Here is a 16019-nt window from a genome sequence, read left to right as displayed (position 1 = left end):
TAAAGATGACTAGAGGTCATTCCATTGCTTTTGGGTGGCATTTTCTGTGGTTAAAATAATTTTTTTACTTAATTACACCAAAAGCTTTGGAATGATGCAAGATCCTTTGAAAAGATCTTCATGCTGATAATCATTTTGTGCCTTTGCCAGGTAGTGGGTATAAAATATAAAGGCATATTTTGCCTGCAGGTAACACAGGTGTTTTGTAATGCATGTGTGTTGTGAAACATCCCAAGAAGAATGTGCATTTCTTTTCACTTCCCTAGGTTAGATATTTAAAAGCAGCATCGCAATGTACTTGCTATTCCTAAGTTTAGTATTTTTGTCCTTGAAACTGAAAAAATTTTAAAGGCATGACTTTGTATAGACATCTTCACATTTGATATTCTGAGTATTATGCAAAAGCTTTATTGTAGGATTGACCAGTGGTGCCAGCTATTGGAGAATATTCAAAATATTCAATTAAAATTAAAATAACCAGTGAAACTTTTAAGGTCTAATTGGTATTAGAAATTAACGTCAAATCATTTAAGATTAATCACACTGTTTCCAGAGAACCATTCTAGGCATTGTAGAGTCAGGAAAATATAAAGTTATTTCTTTAAAGAATCTATAAAGTAGTCATGGGTATGTGTAGTGTTCTCTAAATTTTTAACATCACAAAAGATATAGAAAGTGATGATACTTGTAAGGCATTTTGGGAGAAATGGCTGCTTGCCAACTGCTCTAAGGCTCGAGGGGCCTCCTATCTCCGTACGCCTTGAGCCTATTTACGTAGTAGGTGTGCTAGGGGTAACACAAATAAGTGGATTTACAAGATAAACTTCAGGCCTAACTTAACCTACAGTAGCTTTTAAAGAAATGACCACCTAAGGAAGTTTTCCTGGAAAAGAATGCAAACTCTACTTCAGCACACTTAAGATTTTTTGTTAAGTATGTGTGTAACAGTAGGCAGGAAATCCTCTCATATCTTGAAACATCAAAATATAGCTAATCGGTTTCTTGAATAGCTCCCTGATAGTTGTGGATCAGATATAGCATTATACATTTGAAAACTAAATAACATTGTTTTGTTTTTACACATACCACAGTATAAAAATGAAGTCAACAGAAAAGGTAAAATTAAAAATGTTCTTATGAACTAGAGTAGAGCTAATAAGATACTAGAACATTTTATCCCTAATTTTAGTGTAATCTAAGAAAATTGTGGTAGTTAATGTCAGTTTTTTTTTTTTTTTTTTAATTTATTCATGAGAGGCAGAGACATGGGCAGAGGAAGAAGCAGGCTCCCTTGCAGGGGAGCCCGGTGCGGGACTCAATCCAGGACCCTGGGATCACGACCTGAGCCAAAGGCAGACACCAACCACTAAGCCACCCAGGTGCCCCTTTTGCAGTTTTTTTTTTTTTTTTTTTTTTTTTTAAGATTAGATTTATTCATGAGAGAGAGAAACACAGGCAGAGGGAGAAGCAGGTTCCCTATGGGGAGCTCGGTGCGGAACTCGATCCCAGGACCCCGGGGTCATGCCCTGGGCTGAAGGCAGACGTTCAACCTCTGAGCCACCCAGGTACATCAATGTCAGTTTTAATATAGTGTTAAAAACTATCAGTTACTTTTGTGTAGTATGAAAGTAACAGAATAAAGATTTTTTTTCATGCAGACTGGCTAGAGAACACACGTATCACAGATGTTAAATCAGCCGCTCATTCTCCTAGCAAATCACTACGTGAAGTTAAAGCTCTCTGATTAATAGAAGACCGGTAAGGAAACAAAGTTGGTTTGTATGTCTTAGGATGTGATTTCTTGAGGAAATTTGTGGAATGCCCAGCTTTTAAACCAAATAAATATTGAAGGAGTAAAAGGATACCCCCCCAGAAATCATGACTAAACAGTAAAAATCACGGTCTTTCCCTTTGGCTTCAAGTTTTGTGCTGCTAACTTGCTAACTTAGCAGAATCTGAACACTGATGCAGAACTCTTGCGACTTCTGCTTGAAAATGAGGGCTTGCCTCTTGTATCCCAAAGGAATGCCAAAGAGAAATACTAAGGAGTCACAGATCTCTTAGGCATACACTAGACACTTAGGAGAGACTTCTTTCAGAATGCCCAGGAAGGTACAGAGCAGCATTCCAGGGTGCTGAAAATATCTCAAGTATAGAAAAAACTAATTTAACTTAAAAAAAAACTTTTTTAAGGGAAATTCTCAGGTACACTCATTTCCCCCTTGTTTTGGGACTTTACACAGGAAAGAGGAGAGAAAAAAAAAAGGAAATGGCAGAGACTTGTATTGGGAAAACCTAAAGTCAGTCTAAATACCCAGCAACAGATTAATTCAGATACTGTGGTTTGCTGACCCTAGGGTAGCATACAGCTTTTAAAAACTCAGGAACTGGAGTTCCATGTAGCAACATAGTATAAATGTTGAAAGAAAAAGGCAAGTTGCAGAAAGGTAAGTACAGTTTTAAGTGTAAATTTAAAAACTTGTGAGACTTTTGTACAGTATGTGCATAAAACAATGGAGTGAAAAAATCAGGGTAGTGTGTGAGGAGGAAGATAGGGGACTGGGATTGGGGAAAATATAGAAGGATTCGGTTGTATCTTTAGAATTTGTTTTGTAAACTAGGTGAAGGCAAGTATATCTGATATTTTGTAACTTAAATATACAACTTAAGCCAACACATTTGGAACTCTGAGAGAAAACATGTACAAAATTGACTCAGGTGAAGGTAGTAAAAATGGCAAAGGTCATAACTATAGAATAAATTGAATAGGGACTTTACTAGTACCTCTTTTATAAGTCATTAGACCCATATTGTTTTATAGTGAATTTTATCAAACTCTCCATATTCAGATAATTTGTGTTCTAGACATCATTCTGGATGTCAGAAAGAAATACTTTTAATGAACCTGACATACATGACTTTAAGAAAAACACCAAAGAAACTATCGATGAAATCTCCCTATAAAGTTCAAGAAGCCATGGTAATAACCAAAGCCTATTACATTATGACCAAATAGGATTTATCCCTGGAATGCAGTGATTATTACTTGTTAACAAATCTAGTAATGTAGCTCATTACAGTAGCATATTAAGGGAAAGAAACACCATCCTCTCAGTAAAATATCTCATAAAATTTTAGACTCAATACTGATTTTAAAGGCAGCGTCTCAAACCAGTGAGGTAAAGATGAATTACTCTCTACGTGGTATCAGGACAAAAGAGAGTAGTCTGCTGGAAAAAATAAATTTGGATCCATACCTCACACCTCGTACCAAGTTTAAAATTGGATCAGAGATTTAATGGTATAAATTATAAAAGTTCTTGAAGAAATCACAGTAACACCTTTTAGGTAATTTCAGAGTAATAGAGTGTTGGATGGTTTAAGACCACCCTCACAATCCATACAATAAAAATTAATGTATCTGACTTCATAAAAATCCAGGTTTTCTGTATGGCTTATCAGACTAAGCAAAGTTGAAAGACCATCCACCCACAGGAGGGAACATGTTTGGCACCTGGTGAGTTTTCCCGGTGCCCGGGAGGAACCCACAGCGTGGTCACCGAGGCCCATCGTGGCAGCCTTCCGGCCTTGGACTGCCTACTTGGACTTGAGAAGTCAATAAATTCATACCTTATTTCAGCCACCGCTGTTTGGGTTGTTCTTAAAAGTTCTTCCTGCCCCTCATTCTACACACAGTTTGGTACCAAAGCAGGGGTCCTGCCAGGACCAAGCTCTAAGGTGGCGTTGACTAAAGGCCCAGCACCGGGTTCTGCTGACATTTGAAGGCAGTGCAATGTGCACGCGGCCCCCCGCAGCGGCCGTCCCCTCTGCCCGGAAGGCCCGCGACGTCCCGAGTCCTTGTGACAGTCCAGGATACCTCCCTGGGGGGAGAAGTCCTGCTCCACCGGCTGGGGGGGTTCAGTAGGGCGCAAATGCCACAGGCCAGGAAGCTGATGATCCCGTCTGGCCACGAGAAAGCACTCTTGGCTCCTATGCCTTGGAAGTAGGATGTGGCTTTATCTTCTCATGGGGGACAGGGTGGGGGGGCGGGCAGAGGCAGAGGGGGAGCGGATCCAGCAGCTCCACGCCCATGCAGAGCCCGACGCTGAGATGGGGACCTGAGCAGAAATCAGGAGCGCGCTCCACCAGCGGAGGCTGGAGCCAAGCAGGCGCCCCAGCGGGGCCTCAGTAGGAGGAAGGGCGACTGAGAAGGCCAAGAAGATTGAGGAGCGGCCTGGGGGCCCGGCCTGGAGCTCCTCCAACCTGGGCCGGAAGGAGGGGGTAGCAGCTGAGCCTAATCCCTCCTCCTCCCCTGAGCTGCCTGAACACAGGGACTCCGTTGGGTGTCTTGGGACTGCGGGACTTGCAAGGATGGCCGCGTGCTGACCACTGACCCAGAAACCTCCCCAGTGCCCCGAAGCCGCCAGGGCCACTCTGCCCGTCCCTCGTGAGGTTCCGACTGCAGGTCCCGCATGGTCCCATCAGCAGAGAGGACAAGGGCCTTCTCCCGTGCACTCCCCCCCAAGCCCATCGTTTCACAAGGTCTGTTAGTGTTTTACCAGGGTGTCCCGGATTTGGACAGGTGACCTCGAAAGCCAGTGCAGACTCGCTCTCTCGCAGCGTCCTGGGCTGGGTCCCCTATTCAGGGTCCCTGCCCGCGGAGCCCGGGGCGACGTCTCTGGCTGCAGTGTCACCTGTCACTTGGGATTCTCTCCCCAGCCCTGTGTGGCGCAGCTTGGCTCCCCGCAGATGGCATGAGGAACGCAGTGCCCCTGCGCCTCGTCGCCCAGCCGGGGTCCTTCAGGGACCGGGGAGCGCCAACGATCACAGTGGTAACAGGTGCCAGGCCACGTGTGCCATGTGCAGTGCCCTCACCACTGCCAAGCTGCGGCGGTGACTGTAACGGGAAGGGCAGAGGGGGACGAGGCCCCTCTGGGAAGGATGGATGGGGGTGCTCTGCAGGGCGCAGCAGCAGAGCTGCCCACGGCCCATGAAGGACTCCTGGCCTTGGCGGAGTAGGGAGGCCTTGGGGTCCCGCAGAGTGGTCCGACAGGAAAGGACGACAGTGCTTTCCACTGTTACGGGGTTTTGCGGGTGTGGGGTTTTTTTTTGTTTTGTTTTTTGTTTTTAAGATTTATCTATTCATGACAGAGAGTGAGAGAGAGGCAGAGAAACAGGAAGAGGGAGGAGCAGGCTCCATGCCAGGAGTCCGACGTGGGACTCGATCCTGGGTCTCCAGGATCACGACCTGGGCCGAAGGCAGGTGCTAAACCGCTGAGCCACCCAGGGATCCCCTTGCGGGGGTGTGTGTTTAATGATTTTATTTGAGAAAGAGTGTGATGACCAGCAGGGGTGGGGGCAGAGGGAGAGCGGGGAGCCAGATGTGGCTTGACCCCATGACCCCACGGTCTCGACCGAGCTGCCCAGGGGCTCTGCTGACAGTTCTGAGTCGTGGTGGGTCTGTCCCTGCGACTCCACAGCACCGGGGCAGGGGGCGGCTGATGTCCTTTAACGTGGCTGCTGGCCGGGGAGGCGACACCCTCGCCCGTGAGGATGAAGGTACCCAGGTGTCTTGGGCTCTGGGCTGAGGGTGGCAAGAGGTGCGGGGGCCGCCTCCCTGGGGAGTGGCGGGCGGCCCTGGGCTAGGCCGGGGGGGCTGACTGGGAGGGCCGGGGTGCCCCTTGCACAACGCGGCCTGCGTCGCCCGGCTTCCCCCGAGCGCGTCCAGGCCACCGCCACCGCTCGTTGGGCCAACGCGGCACCGGCCCTCCATCCCAGCTGCGGGGGACGATGCCACGGTCCCGCTGGGCCAACGCCCTTCCACAGCCGGCGAACGTGTTGGAACTGGTACTCCTATGTCGGAGGAACACTTCCCAAACAGAGGGGACAAAACCGTCTGCGTCCCTGCCGCCTGGTCAGTGGGGCACCAGGTGGCAGGTCTCCGGGCAGAGGCCCAGCCCTGAGCGCTCGCGCTTCTGCAAAGGGAAGGGTGGCCCGAGGCTGCCTGGGGCTGCTGCCCAAGGCTGGGGGGCTCCGGCGGGCAGGGGAACACTCGTCACAGGCGGGTCCAGCCCGGTGACGTGGTCTGCCTCCGGGCAGGTGTGAGCACTTGGAGCCCAGGGCATGGCGGCTCTCGGCTCCCGGAGGCCAGGGACCCACTGGAGAGTCTGAAGAAGGTGACAGCCTCCCCGGCTCGCAGCCCTGGGTCGGCGCACCTGCGGGCAAGCCTCGGCCCCCGCAGCACCCCGCTGTTGGCCGGAGCCCAGAACCCCTTTACCTGGGCGTGCTCGGCTCTCCTCGGGCCGGACAGTCGTGCACTTGGCATCGCAGCGGCGAGCGAGGGACAAGGCCCGTCCCCACCTGGGGACAGGGGCGCTGGGCAGGAGGAGCGGGCCGGCCTGTGTCTGAAGGAAACAACCGGGAAGGGGCGGGTGCAAGCTCGCAGGTGAGGCCGCCGGGCAGGGAGCGGGCCCTGAGCCTGGCTGCCGGCCAACCGCTGGCCCTGGGGGCCCTGCCCCCCCCCCCGCCCTCCTCTGCAGCCCATTTCCTGCTCAGGGACCCTTCCACGGAGCTGGCCTGGGCTGCCCCCCCCCGCCTGCGGCTGCAGCCCCCCGGTCCCAGGGCCAGGCCCGCCTCCCCATCTCATGCGCCCGGCCGCACAGCGCGTGGCCCCCTGGCCTGGGTGCTCTCTGCCCCTGGGTGCCCGGCCCTCTCCCCGGGCCCCCTCAGCCACGCTCCCGGCTCACTGGGCGTGCGGCTCGCAGTGTCCCCTCCTCGGGTCTCGGGGCACAGAGCTCCGGCTCGGAGTCATCCTTCCCCGGTGACCTGCTGAAAGTCGTCTGGCCCGTCCCCCGCCAAGTCATCTCGCAGCCGAGGAGCCTGTGCCCCCGATGTGCCCCCGACGTGCCCCCGACAGCGGTCGCCCCCTAGCTTCTCTCCACGGTGGGCGGGCACCTGGAGCTTCGGTTGCTCTGCCCCTCGAGCTCCGTCACCCCCGCCTCCCCGAAGACTCAGACCAGAAGACGGGAAGCTACGACTGCCCACGGGGAAAGAATGAGGAAATCGGGAGCCAGGGTATGTAAAGTCTCGAATTTTACACCCAGAGCCTGGATCTGAGAGTCGTAAAGCAACAGCAAGTGCATGGAAAGAATATTGATGGGCCCAGATTTTCTTTCTACCCTTGATGCTAAATAAGACCTGTGAAGTGTGTGTGTGTGTGTGTGTGTGTGTGTGTGTGTGTGTGTTGTATGCACACGCGCGCGAAGAGGAATGTTGTTGAGGGCACAGTGGTAGAGGTAGAGAGAACTAGAAATAAAACAAGGGTTAAACGCTCGGCGGGGGGTCCTGACCCTACCCCTGAGTCACCTGTCAGCCTCAGGTCACCCAACAGCGGCTCCAAACAGGGCCCCGCTACCTGGCCCATGGGCCACATCCAGGCTGTCACCTGTCCCTGTACAGCTGGAAAGCTACGAAGAGTTTTTTACATTATTACATGGTTGGAAAGAATCAAAGGGTAAAGAACACATTTCTCAAATGCTTTAAAGTAAACCCATGCACTGCTCTAAACTCATTTAGTTAAAGCAACCTTCTAAGGCAGGTATTACGACTCCTTATATAAATGAGGAATTGAAAGCTTCTGCGTAGTTTAAATAAATAGCCAACGATCACACAGCCAGCGACGACTCAGCTGCAGTCCAAATCCAGGAAGTCTTCACCCAGAGCTTATGCTTTTAACTCGCTTCCCCGTAAGAAACGATTCAACACAACAAAGATAGCGTATAAGCGGCAAAAGGGAGATTCGAACGACATGTTCTGGTGGGTTCCAGGGAAGGAATATCACTGTTTCAGAGAAGGGAAGGCTTTGTAGGCCAGCGAGATTGGGTTTCTATCAGGATGATATTGAAGACCAACTTTAACCCTGATTAAGTGACTGTTATCTCCTTCCCCCCAAAAGAATTATTATTATTATTATTATTCCAGTTGTTATGTTTTGTTATTTCATCAGAAAATCATGGAAATTTGTTTCCTTTCTTAATGTATAAGTACATATAAGATACCTCCTATTTCATGTCTTTGCCTGCAAAGCCTAAAATAGTTGCTATCTGGATTTTTTTTTTTAAATTTGAAGAACCCTGATTTAGACCATAAGACACTGTTATTTATTGTAATTAAGAAGTCCAGATGTAGGCAATTTCAAGGTTAGTTCATAAACTCAACGATGTCATCAGAGACTCAAGCTTTTTTATTTTCTCATTTTTTTTTCCTCTACTATTTGTAGCATGTTCCATTTTTAGTGTTTGTTTGCTTGTTTGACCTTCTCATGGTCACAAAATGGCTGCTTCAGCTCCAACCTTTGCGGCTGGTAAGGAGAAAGAAGCTTCAACTATGGGTTTAGCGATGAGCGATATCTCAACAGGTGTGGAGTAGGTGCTGATGTTTTGTGACCGCACTTTTTATGTGAGACAAAGAAACCCCCTGTTTGGTTAAACCACTGTTATTTAATTTTTTCGGTTATATCAGATAAACACAATCTTAATGAAAACAGACCTGAATCCCCTGATCCTGAAATGGGGCCACTGTAGAGGGTTCCCAGTAATCACTTGCAGACTGAGTGAATGATGCACACGCAGCCCCAAAATCCTGTGGCAAGAGACGGAGGGCTGAAGCCAGTGAAGGAGGATGAAGACCGTGAGTGCAGGGCCGCCCAACAGCGACTCCAGAGGCGCGCTCACCTCACAGTCTTTGTGGACAGCTCTCCCGGAAGACAAAGCAGCAGCGTAGACACTGCCCCAGGAACCGTGCAATGTGGAACACCATTCAAATCCTCCCCCCCGCATGCCTGTCATCATTTTTAATGATTCCCGTGATTTCATAATTCAAAACTCCTTGCAAACGTTATTTTGAAAATCATAGGCCTCCAAGAATATCCTACTCTGAGCTAGAACCTCCAGAAGAGCGACACGGCCTGAGATGTTCAGTCACATGGAGGTGGCCACACAGCCCTTGAAAGGTCGGTGCCTCCTTTTAGCACATTTTATGAGTAGTCAATGGGCTTTACTTGCTATCGACTAATCATATAACTTCAAGAGACAGAAAAAAAGATTTTGCCAATCTTGCCAATTTTGCCAATGTTTCCAGGAGTCATAAAATTAAAAAAACTTCTTGAGGTATCAGTAAGAAAACTGAATTTAGAATCAAAATCCCGATCTTTGAATCCCAGTTCCTAGACTTACCGAATGTGTAACTTCGAGCAAGCCTCTTGACCTCTGTGAGCCTTTATTTTCTAATTTACAAAATATCAATGCTGTCGGTTTAGAAGGAGCTCAAAATCTCCAATGACGTTCTTCCTACCTACGGAAAAAAACAAAACAAAACAAAAAACCAGTGGGAATACCCCGCCAGGGGACGTAATTTTTAAGGGCAACTCTGATGATCATTTGGCAATTGCTTTTCTGGAGCATTATGTTGAGAAGGATTCTGGGCTGGAATCCAGATTCAGTAGGAGGAAATACTGTGATCAGTTAACAGCGTGTGCGCACGAGGACACCAGAGAGTAGCTATGCGTGTAGCCAGGTATTCCCTACCCCATGTGGGGATGCAGTGGGCACCCTTAGGGACTCTTACCTAAATAAGTGGCATGAATCTGGGCACAGTATGGGATGGGGTGGGATGGGATGGGATGGAACAGAATAGAAAGCAAAAAAGAGAACCACAGAGCGTCTGGCCGGAGCTCCAGAGAATCCACCACGCAGCCCTCCTCAGCTGCCTTCCCTTACGGTCGCCTGTGCGTATTCTCTCTATTGTAGACGGTGAGTGCCTTGTTCTGGGACATTGAGTAGAGTGGATAATGTTTGTTGAGTGAATGAATACACGGATGAGCAAGTGAACAAATATACAGCTTTTCTGCTTCTCTGTATGGCCTTGAACGAGTCCTTGCTGTAACTATAGCAACGGTAATTTGATGTGTTCTCAACGGTTTACAGAGCACATTCACCTCCATTAAGTCACAGAGGGGAAAACAATGCCTACATGTGCTCCTCCCCTTACTAACCGGTCAGCAAATTCCAAGTTAGAAGCCAGCACAGTGTAGGGTACGAGCTGGAGCTACGCTCTCCTTTCAGCCAGAGGGTACCTACCAATTAGCAAAACCAATTTTTTCACTCCTAAAGCCCTACTCAGGGATGCCTGGGGGGCTCAGCGTTGGAGCATCTGCCTCTGGCTCAGGTCATGATCCTGGAGTGCCGGGATCGAGTCCTACGTCCAGCTCCGTGCAGGGAGCCTGTTTCTCCCTCTGCTTCTCTCTCTCTCTCATGAATAAATAAAATCTTTTTTTTTAAAGCCTCATTGGCAGTATAGCATAAAACTATTTTTGAATTCTAAACTTGGCCCACAAGTATACAATTTTTATTAGGTACTCCTTAAGAGCCACCCTCCCTATGCCCTCCGGGCACCTATGACTATATCCAAGAAGCAGGCTGGTACAAGTCATTCAGCAAGTTAAACCACTTACCTTATGGAATTAAGTAAAAGAAATGTTGTTGGTTTTTTTTTTATTTTTTAAAAGATTTTATTAATTTATTCACAGAGAGAGAGAGAGAGAGAGAGAGGCAGAGACATAGGCAGAGGGAGAAGCAGGCTCCATGCCGGGAGCCCAACCTGGGACTCGATCCCGGTCTCCAGGGTCTCCAGGATCACACCCCGGGCTGCAGGCAGCGCTGAACTGCTGTACCACCAGGGCTGCCCTGTTTTTGTTTTTGTTTTTGTTTTTTAATGATTAAGCTATGTGGAAAGACTCTGTATCCTGATTATTGTTCATTGTCTCCTTTTGCTGTCGTCTTTCTGCAGCCCACCTGCCCTAATACGGAAGCTCCAGAAGGCTCCTTGTTCTGTTCACCAATGTTGCCCATGCACCTGGAACACTGATCAGCACTCAACAAACCCTTCATAACAAATGAAGGAACAAACTAGAACACAAGGCAGCTTAATCGCGTGGTGTGGAGCCAGCAATCTGTAAAGGATTGTTGTTTAAAGTGTAAGAATAGATCATTTCATCCATAAAACAGGAGTACTTTCTATTGTAAGTTATGAAATATATAAAATTATTCCTGGAAACAGTTTTACAAAACTACGCATTCTACAAGGCTCATTTACTTTCACCCATACTCATCCCTTTGCTGAATTGCCTTTTTTTTATTTCCCCTCCTTCTCCCTGGGTGCCGTTTCTGTAAGTGCACCGTCTACGCAGGCGGGAAGGCCTGACCCAAGGGCTGTCTCTTCCAAAAAGGCCTTCTGACAACTCATTTCTCTCCTTTCTTTGTAATGCTTGATTTGTACTTCTCTTGAAAGATTCATCCTATTATAAATATTTTTTAAAAAGATTTTATTTCTTTATTCATGAGAGACCCAGAGACAGAGGCAGAGACACAGGCAGAGGGAGAAGCAGGCTCCCTGCAGGTCGCCCGATGCGGGACTCGATCCCAGGACTCCAAGATCACGCCCTGAGCTGAAGGCAGATGGTTACCCACTAAGCCACCCAGGTGCCCCTATTATAAATCTTATTATAGTTATTTTAGGAATATTTATTGATTTACTTACGTATTTTTTAGCTCCCTAGATGGCCACCCCAAGGTGCCCTGGCACCACTCACCTGGCCACAGCGCCTCCAGAACCCTGAGCAGCACAGGAGGGTGGCCACGTGGCCCTGGGATGCTGCGGGCTTTCCAGACCCAGACAACCCAGACCCCGCTGGGGAGGTCGAGGAGGTGGAGGAGGTCGAGGTGTCAGTGGCGGCAACATTCCCAGGTGGCGAGGCAGACACAGGCACCCAGGGAGGCAGGGGCAGTTTAAGACACTGTCAGTGTATTCACGCTCACACTTGAAACAGCAAAATGGACACAACATATGGAACAACGATTTTAATTTATTTTATTTTAAAGATTTTATTTTTTCATGAGAGACAGAGAGAGAGAGGCAGAGACCCAGGCAGAGGGAGAAGCAGGCTCCATGCAGCAAGCCCAAGGTGGGACTCGAACCCAGGACCTCAGGATCACGCCCTGGGCCCAAGGCAGCACTAAGCCACTGAGCCACCCGGGCTGCCCTGGAACAATGATTTTATAGACGCGGGCCGTGAGGCAGTGAAGGACAGTGATCCCTAAGGGTCGAGGAGCACATGACATGAACTCTGTGGTGGTCAGAGTTTTCAGGCTATAGCACACGGAGGAGAGACTGAGGCAGAGCCAGGCAGACATGCCGAGAGTCTGGGGACACGACAGCTCGAATCGTCAGGCAAGAGCACCAGGAAGGACAGGGCGGCACAGAGGCTCCGGGGTCAGCAGAGGGTTGACGGGCGCAGGGCCTGGCGAGACAGGTGACCAGCACAAAGCAGGGTTAGAGACGCGAGGCCCCGGGGCTGCCCCAGGGCTGCCCCGGGGCTCCAGGACGGCCTGTGCCCCAGCCACGCGGGAGACGGCGCAGGTTACCCCGAGGAGCCTTTCCCCACCAGCGGCAGACGGTTAGCCCGCAGCTCCCATCCCTCCTAACAAATCTCAGAAGCAAGACTGGAGAGGATCAAACTGTTTTCAAGAAGCTCAGTGGTATCCAAGAGCAAAGCTCAAGAATACAAAAATATCCAGCGCCAAATAACGTAAGATTCGCGGAGTCTACCGTCCAATGACAACTTACCAGGCAGCAAAGAAACAGAAAAAGTGTGACCGGTAACGAGGATTAAGATCAATCAATCAAGGCAGACCTGAAACCGACCCCTACGTTAGAAGAGCAGAAAAAGACTTTACAATTGTTCTAGCTCCATGTGCTAAAAAAGGCGAATTAAGGTCATAGAAGACCTGATAAAGAGCCAAATCAGACTTCTAGAGACGAAAATTACAGTGTCTAAAGGGAAAAAGACCCTGGATAGGATTAATGGTTTTGAAGATAGAGCAATAGAAAATACCCAGAATGGAACTCAAGTAAAAAATAATTTAGCAGGTGCCTTCTCCGGGGGCTATGGGACAACCTCAAGTGGCAAAAGGAAGGAAGAGAGAGAGGGACACGGAAGTAATATTTCAGAAATCATGGCCTGATGTTTTCCAAATTTGACGAAATTTGAAGAGAACTGTAAACCATTAGTTCCAAGGACCTTGATGGGCCCCAAGCCCAAAAATCATGAAGAAAATCCTATCAAGTCACATCATAACCAAATTGCTCAAAAACAGGGATAAAGAGAAAAATCTTAAAACCGGTTAAGGAGGGGAAAACAGTGGTGTTAATGTTTAATGTTAACCCTAAACAATGTCAAACAGAGATAAGGATGACATCAGACTTCTCATTGGAAATAACGTGAGAAGTCAGTGGAGAAACACCTGTAAAATACTGAAAGAAATACCTGGCGAACTATAATCAATACCCGACACAAACATCTTTCAAAAATGGAGATGAAATAAGGTTTCTTCCGACCTAAAAAGCTGAAAGAATTCATTACCAGCCAGCCTGCACCGCGAGAAAGGTCAAAGGACTTTCTTCAGGCAGCAGAAAAATGACACCAGTTGAAAATATAGATCCGCACAGAGGAATGGAGAGCACTGGAAATGGAGGCCACGCGGATCAATGTTTTCTTACTATTTAAATCTCTTTCAATATTTATTTATTCAGATAATCTCTACACCCAGCCTGGGGCTTGAACTCATGACCCAGAGATCAAGAGTCACAGGCTCTTTCTCCGACTGAGCCAGCCAGGGCCCCTCTATTATTTAAATCTCTTTAGAAGATAATTGACTATGTAAAATAAAAATAAAATAATAATAATAACAACAATGTAGGACAGGGGAGGGTGTGCTTTATAACAGATCTATAACATGTAAAGTAAAATACACGGCATCAATAGCGTGAAGACTAACGGGTGAAAAATATAAGTGCACTATTCTAAGATTCTTAGGGTTTCAGACTGATTTTTATCCTTGTGTTATCTTTCCTATTAAATTTAGAGTATAATCCCTTGATGCCAGCATTCCCTTACTGATCTTTAAAGGTTATATGATGTGTAGCAGTTTAATATACAACGAATTGGCCCGTGCAGACAAGATTCCTTATTTTTTGTCTGACTTCCAGGCATGTGACTGGAGGTGAGGGGGACGGGCTCTCTGGGAGATGGTGGCTTTGCGCCCACGAGAGGAATCGCTGGGAAGCCTGTTCTCCGGGGAGCATCTGCTTGGACCGAGCGGACGCGCTTCTCTGCCTGCCCATCTGCCGTTTGGCCTTATCCTGTATCGCATCCCTGATGACCTGGGCAAAATCACAACCCGAAACCATGAAAATACCAACAACAGCAGCCAGAAACCATTAAAGAAAGGCGCTAGTCCACTAACAACGGCCAGTTTACCCAGCTCCTGGGGAGGAAGAGGAAACAGCCACCCTCTGCTGGAAGCTTTACACACGGAGACTCCCTTGACCCTGAGGGCAGTGCAGTGGTCAGACTGCACAGAGGAAGCAGTGGAGAGCTGGAAAGGTGAAGTATGGGGCCCGGACCACAGGGCGGATGACCTCAGAGTGCTACCTAAACAATCCCTGGGGCTTCCAGATAAGATCAAATCCAGAGGCAGAATTTTTTTTTTTAAGATTTTATTTATTTATTCATGAGAGACAGGGAGAGAGAGAGAGAGAGGCAGAGACACAGGCAGAGGGAGAAGCAGGCTCCATGCAGGGAGCCCGATGTGCGACTCGATCCCGGGTCTCCAGGGTCATGCCCTGGGCCAAAGGTAGGTGCTAAACCGCTGAGCCACCCGGGCTCAGAGGCAGCATTTTGAGGTGACATGTTCACAATTTTAGTTAGACGTCTACCATGTGTAATGACCTCCAGTGTTTTTTTTTTTTTTCATCTATAAAGAAACAGTGAAAATATTTATAAGATGTTTAAAAATTCTCAGATTGTAGACACAGACACACGTGCACATATTTCTTAGCAACTTACGTGAATGATATCACACAGAGAGTTTTCCTAACGTAAGTAAATAACACCACGAGGAAAGTTATCACCTTCGAGGAAAGAATAATGATTTTCGAAGTCTTCTGTTCCCTCCGTCATACTTAGGAAGGAAACTCAAAGGAGATGTCAGGATTAAGGGAATAGGGGTGCATCAGGATTCTCTACTGATTTGAAATACACTACGGGTGCTGAGAACCAAGACCTTTTTTAAAGAACCAAAGTGAAAAATCTAAATTGCCATTTGGTTGTAATAACCTAAATTTCTTTAGTGGCTGCAGGATCAACCAAGGATAATAGCTCTTTATTATAAACAGATTCCACATTGTGAGGCTGTTGTTCGTGATTCAAAAAGAGGGAAGAAAAGTCTGCAGGGTCACCGTGATTTATTGCTCATGAAGTGGAGGTACAGTGGGATGAATGGTGGCCCCCCGAAACGTAGGTTCGCATTAAATCCCAGGAACCTGTGAGTATTAATTTATTTGGAGAACGGTCTTTGCCGTTGTAATTAAGCTAAGGATCTTGAAACGAGGAGATCATCCTGGATTATCTGAGCAGGCTCTACATCCCACGACAAGGATCCTTAGAAGAAAAAGGCGGAGGGGGGCTTTGAGAGCCCAATGCGGAGGGGCCCAGCAGAGAAGGCCAGGATTGGAGCTCCGCTGCTGCAAGCCCAGGAAGCTGGAAGAGGCGGGGAGCGAGCGATTGCATCCTAGAGCCTTGGGGAGGGGGCTTGGGGAAGCACAGCCCTACGGACAGACACCTTGATTTCAGACTTCCGGCCTCCACAAATCTATGTTGTTGCCTGTAATTCACCAAGTGTGTGGTCATCTGGTAGACAAGCCTAGAACGTGAATCCAAACAGGGTGCAGTAGCCAGAAAAACCTGTTTTGGTGAAGGATTGCTCCTCAGAGTGAATGTCCCCTGACTCCTTCCTCCCCAAAGAACGGATGAAGACTCTTGATAGTGAAACGTAATTTCTAAGGGGAGGATGTGTCATTTGGATGATACAGAGTTAATTGTTGCCTGCAGTGTAGAATGATCT

The 16019-nt window shown here is 48.1% G+C and overlaps 1 long non-coding RNA gene across 1 annotated transcript; it reads right to left on the bottom strand.

Moving 5' to 3' along the window:
• Positions 1-4620: 4620 nt before the first annotated feature.
• LOC144288242 (uncharacterized) lies at positions 4621-8643 on the bottom strand. The gene is made up of 3 exons (XR_013356213.1): positions 8548-8643; positions 7366-7466; positions 4621-6404 (listed from the first exon to the last, which is right to left on the bottom strand). It is a non-coding gene; the product is annotated as an uncharacterized LOC144288242 (long non-coding RNA).
• Between the last annotated feature and the right edge of the window lie 7376 nt (positions 8644-16019).

This window comes from Canis aureus, chromosome 18, assembly GCF_053574225.1.
Source record: "Canis aureus isolate CA01 chromosome 18, VMU_Caureus_v.1.0, whole genome shotgun sequence".
NCBI classification, from domain to species: Eukaryota; Metazoa; Chordata; class Mammalia; order Carnivora; family Canidae; genus Canis; species Canis aureus.
Note: the sequence above shows the minus strand (reverse complement) of the source record. Positions and strands in the feature narration are given on the sequence as shown.